Source organism: Marmota flaviventris, chromosome 3, assembly GCF_047511675.1.
Source record: "Marmota flaviventris isolate mMarFla1 chromosome 3, mMarFla1.hap1, whole genome shotgun sequence".
Taxonomy (NCBI): Eukaryota; Metazoa; Chordata; class Mammalia; order Rodentia; family Sciuridae; genus Marmota; species Marmota flaviventris.
This window is the reverse complement of record NC_092500.1, coordinates 68,682,360-68,695,824: the sequence shown is the minus strand read 5'-3', so window position 1 is coordinate 68,695,824 and position 13,465 is coordinate 68,682,360. Positions and strand designations below refer to the sequence as shown.

General features: G+C 48.2%; 1 long non-coding RNA gene across 2 annotated transcripts; it reads left to right on the top strand.

Annotated features, from left to right (window-relative positions):
* The first annotated feature begins 31 nt into the window (after positions 1-31).
* Positions 32-12,712, top strand: LOC114103940 (uncharacterized). 2 transcript variants are annotated; one of them, XR_003584751.2, is made up of 4 exons: positions 32-119; positions 1,621-1,687; positions 7,675-7,920; positions 9,855-12,712. It is a non-coding gene; the product is annotated as an uncharacterized lncRNA (long non-coding RNA). The 2 variants fall into 2 exon arrangements; XR_011707086.1 differs by lacking the exon at positions 32-119 and adding an exon at positions 390-420.
* The last annotated feature ends 753 nt before the right edge of the window (positions 12,713-13,465 follow it).

The window sequence follows — 13,465 nt, the reverse complement described above, 5'->3', positions numbered from 1 at the left end:
CCCTGGACGGGTGCCGGGTGCCGGCCGTAAGTCCCAGGGGCAGTGAACAGGGCTAGTTCCGACCGGAACCGGCTCTGAGGACAGCAAAATGCAGGACTGGGTGCAGAGGCTCGTCTTGGGTGAGTAGAGGGTAGAGGGTGTGGGGGGAGCACCCCCCCACACACCCGGGCCCAGCGACTAGGAGCCCCGAGCCTCCGCCTTCGTCCCAGACGAAAGAGCCAGCTGGCACAGGGCGCTGAAGCGAGGCTGCCGCTGGCACTGGTCCGGGAGGGAGCTGTCACACCCCCTGCGCTGCCCGCCCCCTTCCCCTCCCTGGACTGGCCGAAGGGGTGGGGAGCAGCCGCTGGGCCTGACCGTAAGGGAGGGTGTAGGGGAAGGGGGCGGGCACTGGCGGGGGCGGGGTGGAGTCGGCACCCAGGGGTAAGTACAGTGGGCACCATCTGGAGCCCGGAGAAACCCCAGTGGGTAGGAAGGCTCTAGGGTGTGTGCAGGGGCAGCAGAGGCCGGGGTGTCGAGGTTAGGGCGGTGAGTAGCTGCACCGATCGCCACGTGGCCGGGAGGAGAAATGCAAACAAGGAAACCGAGGGAAGGGGGAGGGGGTGAGTCATTGCTGCCCCACCCGGGAGGGAAATCCGGGCTGGGGCCGCTTCCCGGCCGGGGGCGTCCTGCCTCCTGTTTCGGTTCAGGGTCTCTAGCATCCCCGGGGAGGGACTGGGCGACTTTCCCATGGGGAATCCCGCTACTGAGCTTCACACCGTTGTGTTCCCAGACACACTCAGCCGGAGCGCGGGCGCGGGTAGGGAAATTGTGGCTGGAGAGGAAGGAGCGCGCTCCAGTTTTTCATGGATGCGTGGTGAGGGACAGAGTTAAGGCCCCAGTGGGGAGGTTGCGTTTCTGGCAGAGCTTTGTGGAAAGTGGGTTTAAGAGAGCCACGCCCCTCCACCGCCGGCTTCCTTGTGGCAGGACAGGTGGAAGCAGAGACCTAGATTCCATCCTGCCAGACCGGCTGCGGACTAAGTACAGAAGCCCTCCACCTCTCCAGGCCTCAGTTTCCCCAGCCGCACAGATAGCCAAACGCCACCCTCTGTTGCACTCATGCTCCGGAGAGGGCAGAGACTGTGACCCTGGGACAGCGACTTCCGTGGCGCCCCATAATTGTAATTGCTCAGGACGATAATAAGGGTTTAGAAGAAGGCTCACAACCCGCCCCCAGCTTTCTAGGACTTACTCCCTTTTTACCCCCTCTCAACTTCTTTCCCATTGCTGTTGAGCCTGTCGGTATTGGAGGAGAAACATGGCAGCAGGCAGATCCCCTCTGCTTTTGAATGCTGAGCTCCCATCCTCCACTGAAGATTATTTTCTTGAAACAGAGAGGGGAATTTTAATTGTAATTAAAATCCCAGTTTTAATGTGCATGTATATAAGTTTTTCCTCAGGAGCTTATTAAAATGCATGTTCCAACTCCCAAATTTAAATTCAGTTTTATTGGCATGAAATGGAAAATCTGTGTTTTGGACAAACATATGAGGTCATCTGCAGGGTCCACACTTTAAGAAACATTAGTAGAGTTTTTAATGCCCCTCCAGGGAGTGATGGAAGCCTGAAAATATCTCTCCACAGATCCAAATCAACCCAACTACCTGGAATTTGGATAAAGGAAGACTAGCTTGGATACTGGGAGTCTCAGGTAGGAATGGGGAAAAGAGTTGGGAAGGGAGGGGGTAAAGTAATGAAGTTTCAGGTTGCTGGTGACAAAGACCTGGACTAGAAGTTCTTGCAGGAGTTGCCTGAGATTGTCAATGGAGTCATGAAGTGTCCTATTCCCTATTTCTGCTGCCCCTGCTTTGGGCAAGTGGAAAAGATACCAGGGAAGTGAGGCAGGACACCTACTTACCTGTAGACCTTTCAGTAGAGCCACAAAAGCCAATCATGTCCCTTACAGTCTTCCCAAGTGCTTTCCCTAACACTGTCGTATAAAGTAGATACTACTACCATCACCTCCTTACATATGGAAAAACTGAGGCTCAGAAATATTAAGTAACTTGTCGAGGTCACATGGCTAGTGAATGGTAGAGCTGAGGCTAGAAATCAGGTTGTCTGGTTATACTTAACCCCATGAGCTCTGTATGCACTCTATTCAATCTTCTAGACTTTACTGCCTAGGAGAGGATGCTAAAGAATGGTAAATGGAACGTGTGCATGGCAGGGAGGCCTGGCTGGGGACAAGCATCTGAAGAAAACCATTCAAACAGATAAAAATGAAACTGTTCCAAACCTACACACATACACACACACGCACACACACACACACAGTCCTCTCTCCTGGGAGACTTAGAAGATGGCTTGAGTACTCAGGTGGCCTGGGGACACCATAGGGATTGAACCTCCCATTTGTGTCACTTTTCTTGCAGCAGGCAAGGCCCCCAGCCTCCTGCCAAGGCAGGTGATGGGGCAGGGCTTTCCTTCTCTGCATGAGGACTGGACAATGGAGTTATTGCTCAGTCGATATTTGATTGAGGCTGAGACCTGGAGAAAAGCAAGAGACTGGGAAATATGTCTGAGAAAGACATCCAAGTCAGATGGTAAATCATCTTGGGGACCATCATACCATGTCCTAGTGTAGCCTCCACCCTACGCTGACTGTCATTAAATGTCTGGCAGGTGTGTTAGACAGAAAAGAAATAATAACACTAGTAACATTTGCCAGGCCCTGTTCTTGATACTTTCTATGCATTCACGGATTTAATTGTCACAACCAAATGTGATAGGTATTATTGTGATCCCAATTTACAGATGGGGAAGCTGAGCCTCAAAGAGATTAAATGACCTGCCCCATGGAAGTAATGGAGCAGTGAGTGATTCTAACCAAGTGGTTTTGAGTCTGTGTGCTTTACCACTTTATAGTGCTACTTCAGAAACATTCTGACAGCTCCTACAGAGACAAGCCCACAAATGGATAATGTCTCCACCCCTGAGTGTACTAGCTCCACAGGTAGGAGATGAATAAGCAGATAGTGGAAGCTATACAACACGCCCCCCACACACACACACACAGTTTGTCCATGCAGTGAGCTCCTGTCAGAGCATGACTGTCCTCAACCCCTTCCTATCCCTTCAGGCAAGTGACAAGGGCCCATGGAATAGTCAAGAGAATGGAATGAGGAGGAGGACTAAGAGGACCCTGGCTTTGACTCTGGACTACATTTCTCCCACCTTGGCCTCTTCGCTCAGCTCTACACACATTAAACCCATAACTTCCTGGATTTCCACAGGAGCCTTTAACTCCATTTGTCCAGAACTCCCTTCGGGCCCAAGGCCCCCTCCACCTGCCTCACTTCTCTTAGCTCTTGGAGACCCCCACTGCCTAAGCAAAGAACCTGATGGCCTGTCCCTCCTCCCACATCTAATCAGGTGCTAAGCCTGGTTGATTCAACCAATGGAACGTCTCTTGGGTACCTCTATTGTGCCGTTTTCCACTGAAAGTGCTATAGTCCAGTTGTGGTCTCTTCCAGCACTTTCTGTCTACAGCCTGCTGTGTTACTCTGAGGTACTTTGTGGACACCTTTTTATCCTCAGAACAACTTATTTGCAAGTGAGGAAACTAAGGCACAAAGCAGTGAAGTAACCTGCCCAAAGTCACACAACTAGTAAGCAGTAGAGTCACACTCAGGGAATCTGACTGCATAGTCATGTACTTCACCACAATTTTGTACCACAACCTCTCCCACTTTCATCCCTGATTGCTACTCTCAATCTTGCCTCCCCCGGTCATTCCCATGCCACACCACAACATCTCTAAAGAATCTTTAATCTATTCAACAATATTTACTGTAGGTGCCAGGAACTCTGCTGAAAAACTGGGCAGGAAGATCCCATCCTGAACTTTCAGGAGCATAGAGCCTAAAGGAATTATCTTTATCCCAGTAACACACCAATCTCCCTCCCCAGTAGAGCATCTTGCATAAAATAGGTGTTTCACTGCTATGAGTGGAATGAAATGAAGAGGAGCCACGAAAGTCAGCTGGTGCCTTGGTGGGCCTACAGACAGGCCGTGGAGAAGGGAGAAGGACTAGTTTTCCAGTTCATTTTCAAGCTGTTTCCCTCCATCTCCCTCATTCCTTGCTACTTCCTTGCCTCCTATTCTTTTCTCTTTCTGTCCTGTGCTGCAGACTTTGCTCACAAGGTTCAGATGAGTCATTTGAGGTTGGTTGCTGGGATGGAGAGAGAGGTTGGGGGAAGCTTTAACTAATAGGCCTCTGGTGGGACTGCAAAGAGTGAGTTTGGAGATAGAGGATGAAAGACCTGCTGCCAGCCTTTCCCCCTTATCCCTAACCTTCCCTCTTGACCAGGGGAAGAGGGAAGAACAATGATGGGGAGAAACTGAGATGAGAAGCCAGGTATCCTCATCTGGACTCTACCTCCTGGCGACCTGGTCTAAAGCGCTCTGACTTTTGCCCAGGTTCCGGTTCACTTCATCTCCTCCCCTGCTCATTCCTGGGGTGGGGAGCAAAGGCAGGGAGCAGGTGTTGATGGGCATCAAGCCAAACCTTCCTAGGGATAACAGGCCACAGCCAGCCACTCACAAGCCACTGGTGACAGTGATCAGTAGCAGAGGAACCTGGGTTCCTGCCTTTTCTTGGTGGGGGAGTGGGCAGGCTGGGGCTCATGGTGAGGGTTGAGGGCCAGCTGGGAGTTTGCTGAGGCCAGAGTGGGGAGGCAGTACAAGAAGCCACTTTCCTGTAGACGCATTCTTCTGGCTGGTATGCAAGCTACCCATGTATGACAGGGGCAAGGATACAATCGCTGAGTAGATCTATGGTGGTTATGGTGGTGGCTGGAGGGCGGGAGAAAGCAGGAGAGCAGGAAAGAGGACCAGGTCTGGAGGTGCCCAAACGGGGGAGCAGGCCTACCCCCTATGCAAATTTGGTGTTATGTGAAGGTGCAGATATTAATCACCACTTTCTCTTCCCAGCTTTTGCTTCTCAAGTAGTACGTGTGTGTGTGTGTGTGTGTGTGTGTGTGTGTGTGTGTGTGTGTCTCCCAAGTACCCAGGAGCCACTGCAACTGACCTTGAGTGGTCAGTTCTCTGAAACAGCTACTTCATTCCAGCTACGGCCACTGTCCCTTACACTCACTCCTAGCCTTCCATGCCCTTCCCCAGCCTATACCAGTCCCCAGCCTCTCCTGCAGCTGATGTACTACCTGTGTTACCAACTAACTCTTTACAAGGATCCCCTCTTCCCCCAGCACTGCACTCAAGCACTTCTACCCTCCAATCCATCCTGGGCCAGCAGCATCTGTTCAGGATGCAAATTCTGCACCCTCCTGGCCTTCTAATTTCAGAGTCATGGCAGAGATGGCCACAGGAGCCTGGGGGAGGGATCCCAGTAGGGTCCTGGCCCAAGCTCATGAGATACCCAGTTCTGTCTTCCAGGATCTGTGGGTCACTCTCTCTATATCCAGAGCACTGGTGGAGGTGTGGGGAAAGGACATGATTATCAGGCAATCAGGCCAGGAATAAGGATCCCTTCCTAGCATCACAGCAGACCCCAATCCCATCCCCAAATCCCACTTGGGAATTGCTGAGGCCAGAGAGGAAGCTGCGCAGTCCAAAGACTTCCTGGCACCAGACTCGCTGCCTGTTTCTTCCTTCCAGAGAGGACCTTGTGAAAGATCAGGGGAGAGTGCAAAGAATGGGAACAGGGGGGCTGGGGATAGAGCTCAGTTGGTAGAGCGCTTGCCATGCATGCACAAGGCCTCATGTATAATCTCCAGCACCACAAAAAAAAAAAAAAAAAAAAAAAAAAAAGAATGTGGATCTAGAGAGGGAAACAAAAAATAGTGGCCCAAAGAGGGAAGCAGATTCAGGAGGGGAAGTAAATCTACAGTTCTGACTGAGAGAGACCTAGGCCACTCTTTCAGTCTTTGTCTTGGGATGGAGAGGCAGCCCTAGCTGCTTAGACTTCTGACCCAGGGGGGAAAGGAAATCCTTCCTGATCCCCAGCCTCTACCCTTCTCCTCAGGGCCTTCACCTCCAGTGGAAGTGGAGAATCTGGTCTATGTGCCCCACTTAGGCACTGCAGGGGTGGCCTGAATCCTGGTCTAACCTTCCCTGCCTGCTCCAGTTCTGCCCAGACCTGGCCTTAGTGGAGGGCTCTGCTGGGCCTGAGAGCTAAGCAGCAGTAGCCAGCCTGGCTCCTCTCCCCATACAAGGCCAAGCCTGTGTCACAATTCCCCCACAGGGTCCTATTTCCCTGCCTCATGTCTGGCACTCACCACACTGAAATTAAATGCTTGTGCACTATCATCTAGCAAATCCTTTCTGAGAATGTAAGCAGCCAGCAGGCAGAAACCGGCTCTGCTTTGCTTGAGGTTACATACCTGATTGGTCATTGCCTTTGTACGTTGAAGTCTGCAGGTAAGGTTTCCTGAATTATAGGTCAACAGATTTCCCCTCTCCTGCCACAGGTCTTTCTTACCTCCCTGGTGGCTCCCTCAAGACCTGTCTTTCTTCCTGCTATTTTTCCACCCACTTCTTGGCCTATCTCCATTTCTTGTACTGCCTTAAGCTATCACTGGTCCATCCCTTCCTCCTCCAGGAAGTACCATGAGGTGTGGCCACCTGAACTATACCTCTGGGGTGCTGTTCTTGGATGATGTAGCAATAAGGTGATGCCTTATTGCTAGTCTTTTTTTTTTTTTTTTCTTTTTGGTACCACAGATTGAACTCAGGGGCACTCACCCACTGAGCCACATCCCCAGCCCTATTTTGTATTTTATTTAGAGACAGGGTCTCACTGAGTTGCTTAGTGCCTCCTGTTGCTAAGGCTGGCTTTGAATTCGTGTTCCTCCTGTCTCAGCTTCCCGAGCCACTGGGATTGCAGGCGTGCACCACGACACCTGGCTATTGCTAGTCTTTTATTTCACCCAGTGCCCTAGCAACTGGACTCCAAGGGTATCAACCTATACTGAGGAAGCCCCTGCAATGACTTTCTCATTCAATAAACCCCAACCCAAATTCTCATCTAAAAGCCAACATTTATTAACCCCTGTGCCAGGCTTTGCCCTTTGGAAAGAGTTAATATTGTTCCCTCCTACACTCACACCTTGGTGTGTAGCCTGCCTTTCTTCACCCCCTTGTCGCCTCCAAGGAGTCACCTGCCCCAGGCTCAAGTCCTTGCTGAAGTGAACTGCCAGCTCTTCCTGTCCCCTCCTTTCCCCATCCAGCAACAACCACCCAGTGAGGGAGGAAGAGAACTGGATGACAGGTGAACCTATGATTGGAAGATTCAGGCCAGGAGAAGAAGGTTCCCCACAGAACTCCAGGAGAGAGGGTGCAGGTCTGGGCCCTAGCTTCTTCAAGCTGCTCTCCCTAGGCTGTAACTACGACTGTGATAGTATCCCCTTCCCTCTGATACTCTTCTAGCTGTTGCTCAAAGACCTGTTGCCTCTGCCCAGCATCTTTATACTCAGCATCATACCCTCTTCATGGACCCTAGGCTGTCAGTGGACAGGCAGAGGAAGTGGGAGCTCAGCAAGAAACCAGACTCCCAACAGTTTCACTCTATCCCTGAGAAGTGAGGAAATCCCCTTTTAGGGGCAGAAGGCAACCCTAGTTCTGGGGAGGCACATTCTGGGGCCAAGGTAACCCCTAGATCTGGGTTCTTTCTGCAGCCTCAGAAGCTGAGATGCATGGTGATGGAGGATTCCCTGCAGCCATCCAACTGCTGCTTCCCTCTGGGACAGTCCTTTCTGCTCTGTGGCCTACAGTTCTGACCTCAGGAGGAAGATGAACATGCAGAAGGGGAGAAGATCGGCTGGGAGGAGGCTCTACCTATGAGTCAGGCATAGCCTCAGGCCACCACATCCAGGCTACTCTGCCTTGAACTCTACAAGGGTTGGGGAAGGACCAATGACCAGGTAAGGTGTAGGGAGAATATTGTGGAACTTATTAGCTAAATTTACACAGATTTTAGCCCAGCCTGCACAGCTGAGTTTGAAGGCACAAGGTTAGGAAATGCTGCCCCCTAGAGACAGGATCAAAGAATTTTTATGGACTGCCTGCCATTATTTATTGCAGGGATATTTATTGGATTATCTACCTACGCATCCACCCTGACATCCTTAGTACTCGAACTACAGAAGTGATTAAGGCAGGCCACATGGGGACTAACCATAACGATTTGCCTTAGAATGAGGGATTTCCTGAGATATGAGATTTTCATGGTAAAACTGGAAAAGCTTTCAAGGAGGTTGCAATCTGATGCAGATGGTGGGCTGGGTGGAAAGGATAAATTCCCAAGACAGTTTCACAGAGTGGTGAGTGCTGTGGAGAGAGAACAAGGATGGCCTCTTTAGGGGGGAACCTTTGAGCTGAGACTTGAATGATGAGAGACCAATCTTATAAGCCCTCAGAGAAGAGCTTTCCAGACACAAAGTACAAAGAGCCTGATGCAGGAACAAGTGTGGCACATTTGTGTGCCTGAAGTGAAAAGCAGGGTGAGGCTGGTTGGAGTGGGCAAGATGGTGACCAGTTTTCACTAAGAGCTAAGGGAAGCTCTTCAGGAATGGAAGCAGGGGAGTTCCATGTTCTGAATGTAATTTTCAAAAGATCAGGCCAGCTTCTGGGTGAGATGGAACTGGAGGGGAGGGAATGAGCAGAAGGACCAGGTAGGAGGCTGTTGCAAGTGGGCAGGTGATGATGTGACTGGATGAAGTTGGCAGTGGGTATAGAGAAAAAGGACAGGGAAGATCATCTGGATTTACCAGGGCATTGGATGCGGCATGTGAAGGAATGGGAGGACTCAGGGATGGAGCCTGGTTTGAACCTGTGGTCATGGTGAATAAGGACATGCCTCAGGGGACATCAGCAGTCCTTCTGTGTGGTATGAAGGAAGAGAGAGGGGGAAGTTCTGACAAGTCAAATAAACTCAATCAACAAGAAGATAGCTCAGGGCAGGTGTCCTTGACGTAACACTATGGGAGAAGATAGATGTTTGGAATGTGGCTTTTTTTGTGGGGAGTGAGGAAGGAATTTCTTAGGAGGCAGAATGTCTGCAAATGGGAGTTAGAAATCTGTTTTAATGGGATGAGGACATAGCTCAGTGGTAGAAGTGTCTGCCTAGCATGCACAAAGCCCTAGGTTCCATCTCCACCACTATTTAAAAAAAAAAAAAATTCTGTGTTAATATTGGTGAGGCCCAATTGAACTCTTTTTTTTTTTTTTTTTTTTTTTTTGTGGGATGGGGTACCGAGGGTTGAACTCAGCGGCACTCAACCGTAGAGTCGTATTCCCAGCCCTTTTTTGCATTTTATTTAGAGACAGGGTCTCACTGAGTTGCTTAGCGCCTCACCTGGCTGTTACTGCAGCTGGCTTTGAACTTGAGATCCTCCTGCCTCAGCCTCCTGAGCTGCTGGGATTACAGGGGTGCACTACCATGCCCAGCTGGTGAAGCCCAATTCAAAAGTGACTTCAGAAGGATTGCCGATTCAGTTAATCTATATAGAACCTGTTTAGATGACTTGAAATGGAATGAGGGATAATATTATAGGATAACAAGTTAGCTGTAATAAACAACACCCAAATCACAGGGGCTTAACACAACAGAAGTTCATTACTCATTCAAGTTACAGTTCAGTGCGGTTCTAGGGAATGAAAGGGGGTGGTTCCGCTCCATTCATTTGTTTATTCAGGGCTCTTAGACTCTTTCCATCCTGTGCTACCACCATCTTCAACATATGGCCTCTTTAAAATCATCACACATTGAAAAGAGGGACTGCAGGACATAAGGGAAATTGTCATGAATCCAGCTGGAAATGGCACATATTGCTTCTGCCTTCATTCTATTTCTCAGAGCTCAGTCCTGTGGCATCCATTCAACTACAAGGAGGCTTGGAAGTGGAGTTCAAATTTAGTAGGTCACATGCCCAGAAGAGATCCACAGATATTGGTGAGTATTAATGGTCTCTGCTACAGACAGGGACAGTTGCTGTCATGTAGGGGATGCAGGGATATCTACCCTGGGATGGGATAGGTGTGTGCTCTTAGGAAAGGAAGTTGATGTGAGAAGACTCGTATGTGTGATAGCTCCACAGTCCATTCTTTCCCATTCCCATGGTCTCTCTCCAGATAAGATCTTAATTATCCCAAATGGCCTTATAAAGGCTTTCTCCTCTATAATCTTCTTTTCCCATCAAATCTAACCAGGATGTCACAGTCTAGCTAATCTTCTGAAGACATTGCTTATTCCTGGTATGCATTTCAATATTGACAATAAACAATTTCAACAACAGCATTAATAATTTGTTGAGCCAGGTGTGGTGGCACACACCTGTAATCCCAGTGGCGTGGGAGGCTGAGACAGGCGGATCTCAAGTTCAAAACCAGCCTCAACAATGGCAAAGTGTTTAGCAACTCAGTGAGACCCTGTCTCTAAATAAAATACAAAATAGGGCTGGGGGTGTGGCTCAGTGGTTGAGTGCCCCTGAGTTTAAGCCCCAGTACCCAAAATAATAATAATAATAATAATAATAATAATAATAATAATAATAATTGCAATAAAAAAAATTAGCTCCACAGTCACATTAGCCACATATCATGCACTCAGTAGCCGCATGTGACTAGTGTAGAATGCAGATATAAACTGTTTCCTTTGTGGCAGAAAGTTCCACTGGGCAGCTCTGAGTTAGGGAAATCTGTCCAGGGTCATACAGTAAATGGTGAAAATGGGCCTCTGATCCCATTTGAATCTCAAGCCTTTTAATAGCTGCTTTCTGTTTCCACAATTTAAAAAAAAAAAAATCTAAAATACAAAATTGATCATGTACAACCTGAGCCTAAACTACTGTTACATAATTGTCTTTTTTCTTGCACAATCTCACTCTCCAGCTCGTTTGCTCTCTCACTGCCCTCTGATACTCCTACTATGTCCACTCAATATTTTTGCTGTCCTCCTTTCTGTTGGCCCAGCTAATGAATTCCTGCCTGACCTTTAGGTTCAAATAGCTTAAGTGTTTCTGGAATTGGCTCCCTCTCTCCCTTCTCTCCACTTCCACCTAATCAATTCTGAGGCCCCTTGTCACCTCTCGATATGACAGCCTTCTGCTACTACTAATTACACTTTCTGGCTTTTGTCAAGTACCTCTGATGTGCAAGGCAGTCTTCTCAGCACCCACTCCTCGTCACAACAACTTGAGGAGATATCACAGCTGTCTTCATCTAAGAAATGCAGTAACTTGTGCACCAGGAGTTGATCAGGTGTCCTACTGCCCTCTGCATCTAGTCTTTTCTGGGTACTCTGCCCTCGCACTGTTACTCTCTTCAGTATTTCTAAAGCACAGAGTTGTTACTCCCTCCACTACCACATCCAACCCAGCCCTGGGTTTGATCTCTGTTCACTCATACTCACTTATTCAACAAATGTTTATTAAGGGATTATTATGTGCCAGACATTCTTGTAGGTGTTGGGGGTTGGGGGGAAGGCAGGGGCAGAGGCCAAACAAGAGCCTTTCTAATCTCAAACCCACCACTGGAAACCTGAGTGTCTAGCCACATACTTTCTGATAGTTCCTGAACCTGCCCTGTTATTCCTTCCCTCTGGGAGGTCATCACATGTGCTGTTCTTTTTGCCTATATTGTTGTCCATCCTGGCCAGCTCAGAAGGCATCCATCCATGCAATGTGCTCTGGACGATGGAGTTCACCCTCACTTCTGAACAACCAGTAGCTCCTAAAGGAGCACTGAGTGCTCAGCTTGTTGCCTTAAAATAGCTTCTTATTTAAAAAAAAAATACACTCTCAGAATCAATACGTAATAGGCAGAAATAGGATTTGGACTTAATGTTTTTATTTTTTGATTTATTCTATTTATTTATTTTTGGTATCCAGGAATCGAACCCAGGGAGACTTAATAACTGAGCCACATCCCCAGCCCTTTTTATATTTTATTTTGAGATAGTGCCTTGTTAAGTTACTTTGGGCCTTGCTAAATTGCTGAGGCTGGCTTTGAACTTGTGATCCTTCTGCTTCAGCCTCTGGAGTTACTGGGATTACAGGTGTATGCCACCATGCCTGGCTAATTTTTTTTTTTATTATTATTTTTAAATACAATCTTCAAATTAATCTGAAGTAATGCAAAGGTAATTTTCACTAGTTTATATCACTCATTTGACAATTAAGCATGTCCAACTAGGTTCCCTGTGTGTAATCCCCTTTATTATTATTTAATTCTTTATTCACTCATACTCACCTATTCAACAAATGTTTATTAAGGGATTATTATGTGCCAGACATTCTTGTAGGTGTTGGGGGTGGATGAAACTAGCATCGTCCTCGCTCATGGAATTTACATTCCAGAAAGATATGGTAAGCAGAATAATGGCTCCCCCAAGATGTCAACATTCTGATCCCCACAACCTGGGAATGTGTTATCTTAACTGGCAAAGGGATTTTGTTAATATGATAAAGTTAAGGATCTTGAGATGTGGAGCTTTTCCTGGATTACTGGGGTCCTCAATCACAAGGAAAGGTGGGAAGAAGACAGCCCCAAGTCAAGGCCCGTGGGCAGCCTCCAGAAGCTGCTGAAGGCAAGGAAACAGATTCTCCCCCAGGGCCTCCAGAAGTAAGGCAACCTGACAGTCCCTTGATTTTAGTCCAGTGAGACTCCTATTTGTATTTCTAACCTACAGGATGATAAAAGTTTGTGTTGTTTTAAGCCACTATATCTGTGGTAATCTGTTAAAGCAGCAAGAGGAAATGAGGCCAAGGAGTACTGGTTACCTATTTTGTGCAGGTCTGTGATGAGCCTCCCCAAGTAGACTTCAAGTATTCCATGGCCCAGCCCTGGTTAAGCTTTGACTCTCCCGCCAGCTCCCAGCATGAGCTGGGCCCACAGTGAGAGATCAGGGTACTGCTGCAGATTCAGGCTCTACTCGGGCATCCTCTGATTCCAAGTGTTGGGGGATGTTTAGTGGGATTTGGAGGATGAGAATTGTGAAGACAAAAGGAAAGGGGAACTTAAGTGAAGATAATGTGTTTGGGGTTAAAAGGTGACTTTGGTGTGTGGAGGAATCTTCTGAAATGTACAAAAAGTCTGTGGGAAGGGATTGGTTGATAGGAATGTGGGTGGGATAAATTACTACTATATTCACTAATTTTTCTTTTTCTTTCTTTTTTTTTTGCGGGGGGGGGGGGAGTGTAGATTATTGAACCCAGGGTCTCACACACTGAGCTCTACCACTGAGCTGCAACCCAGACTTCCATATGTAAATCCCAGCACTACCCCCAGATGTGTGTGTGTGTGTGTGTGTGTGTGTGTGTGTGTGTGAGTGTGTACATACACACTCATAACACATATATGCTGGGAATGGAACCCAGAGCCTTGCATGCTAGGCGAGTGCTCTACCACTTAGTTACACCCCCAGCTATTTAGTTACTTAGTTAGTTAGTTAGTAAGTTTGTTCGTTAT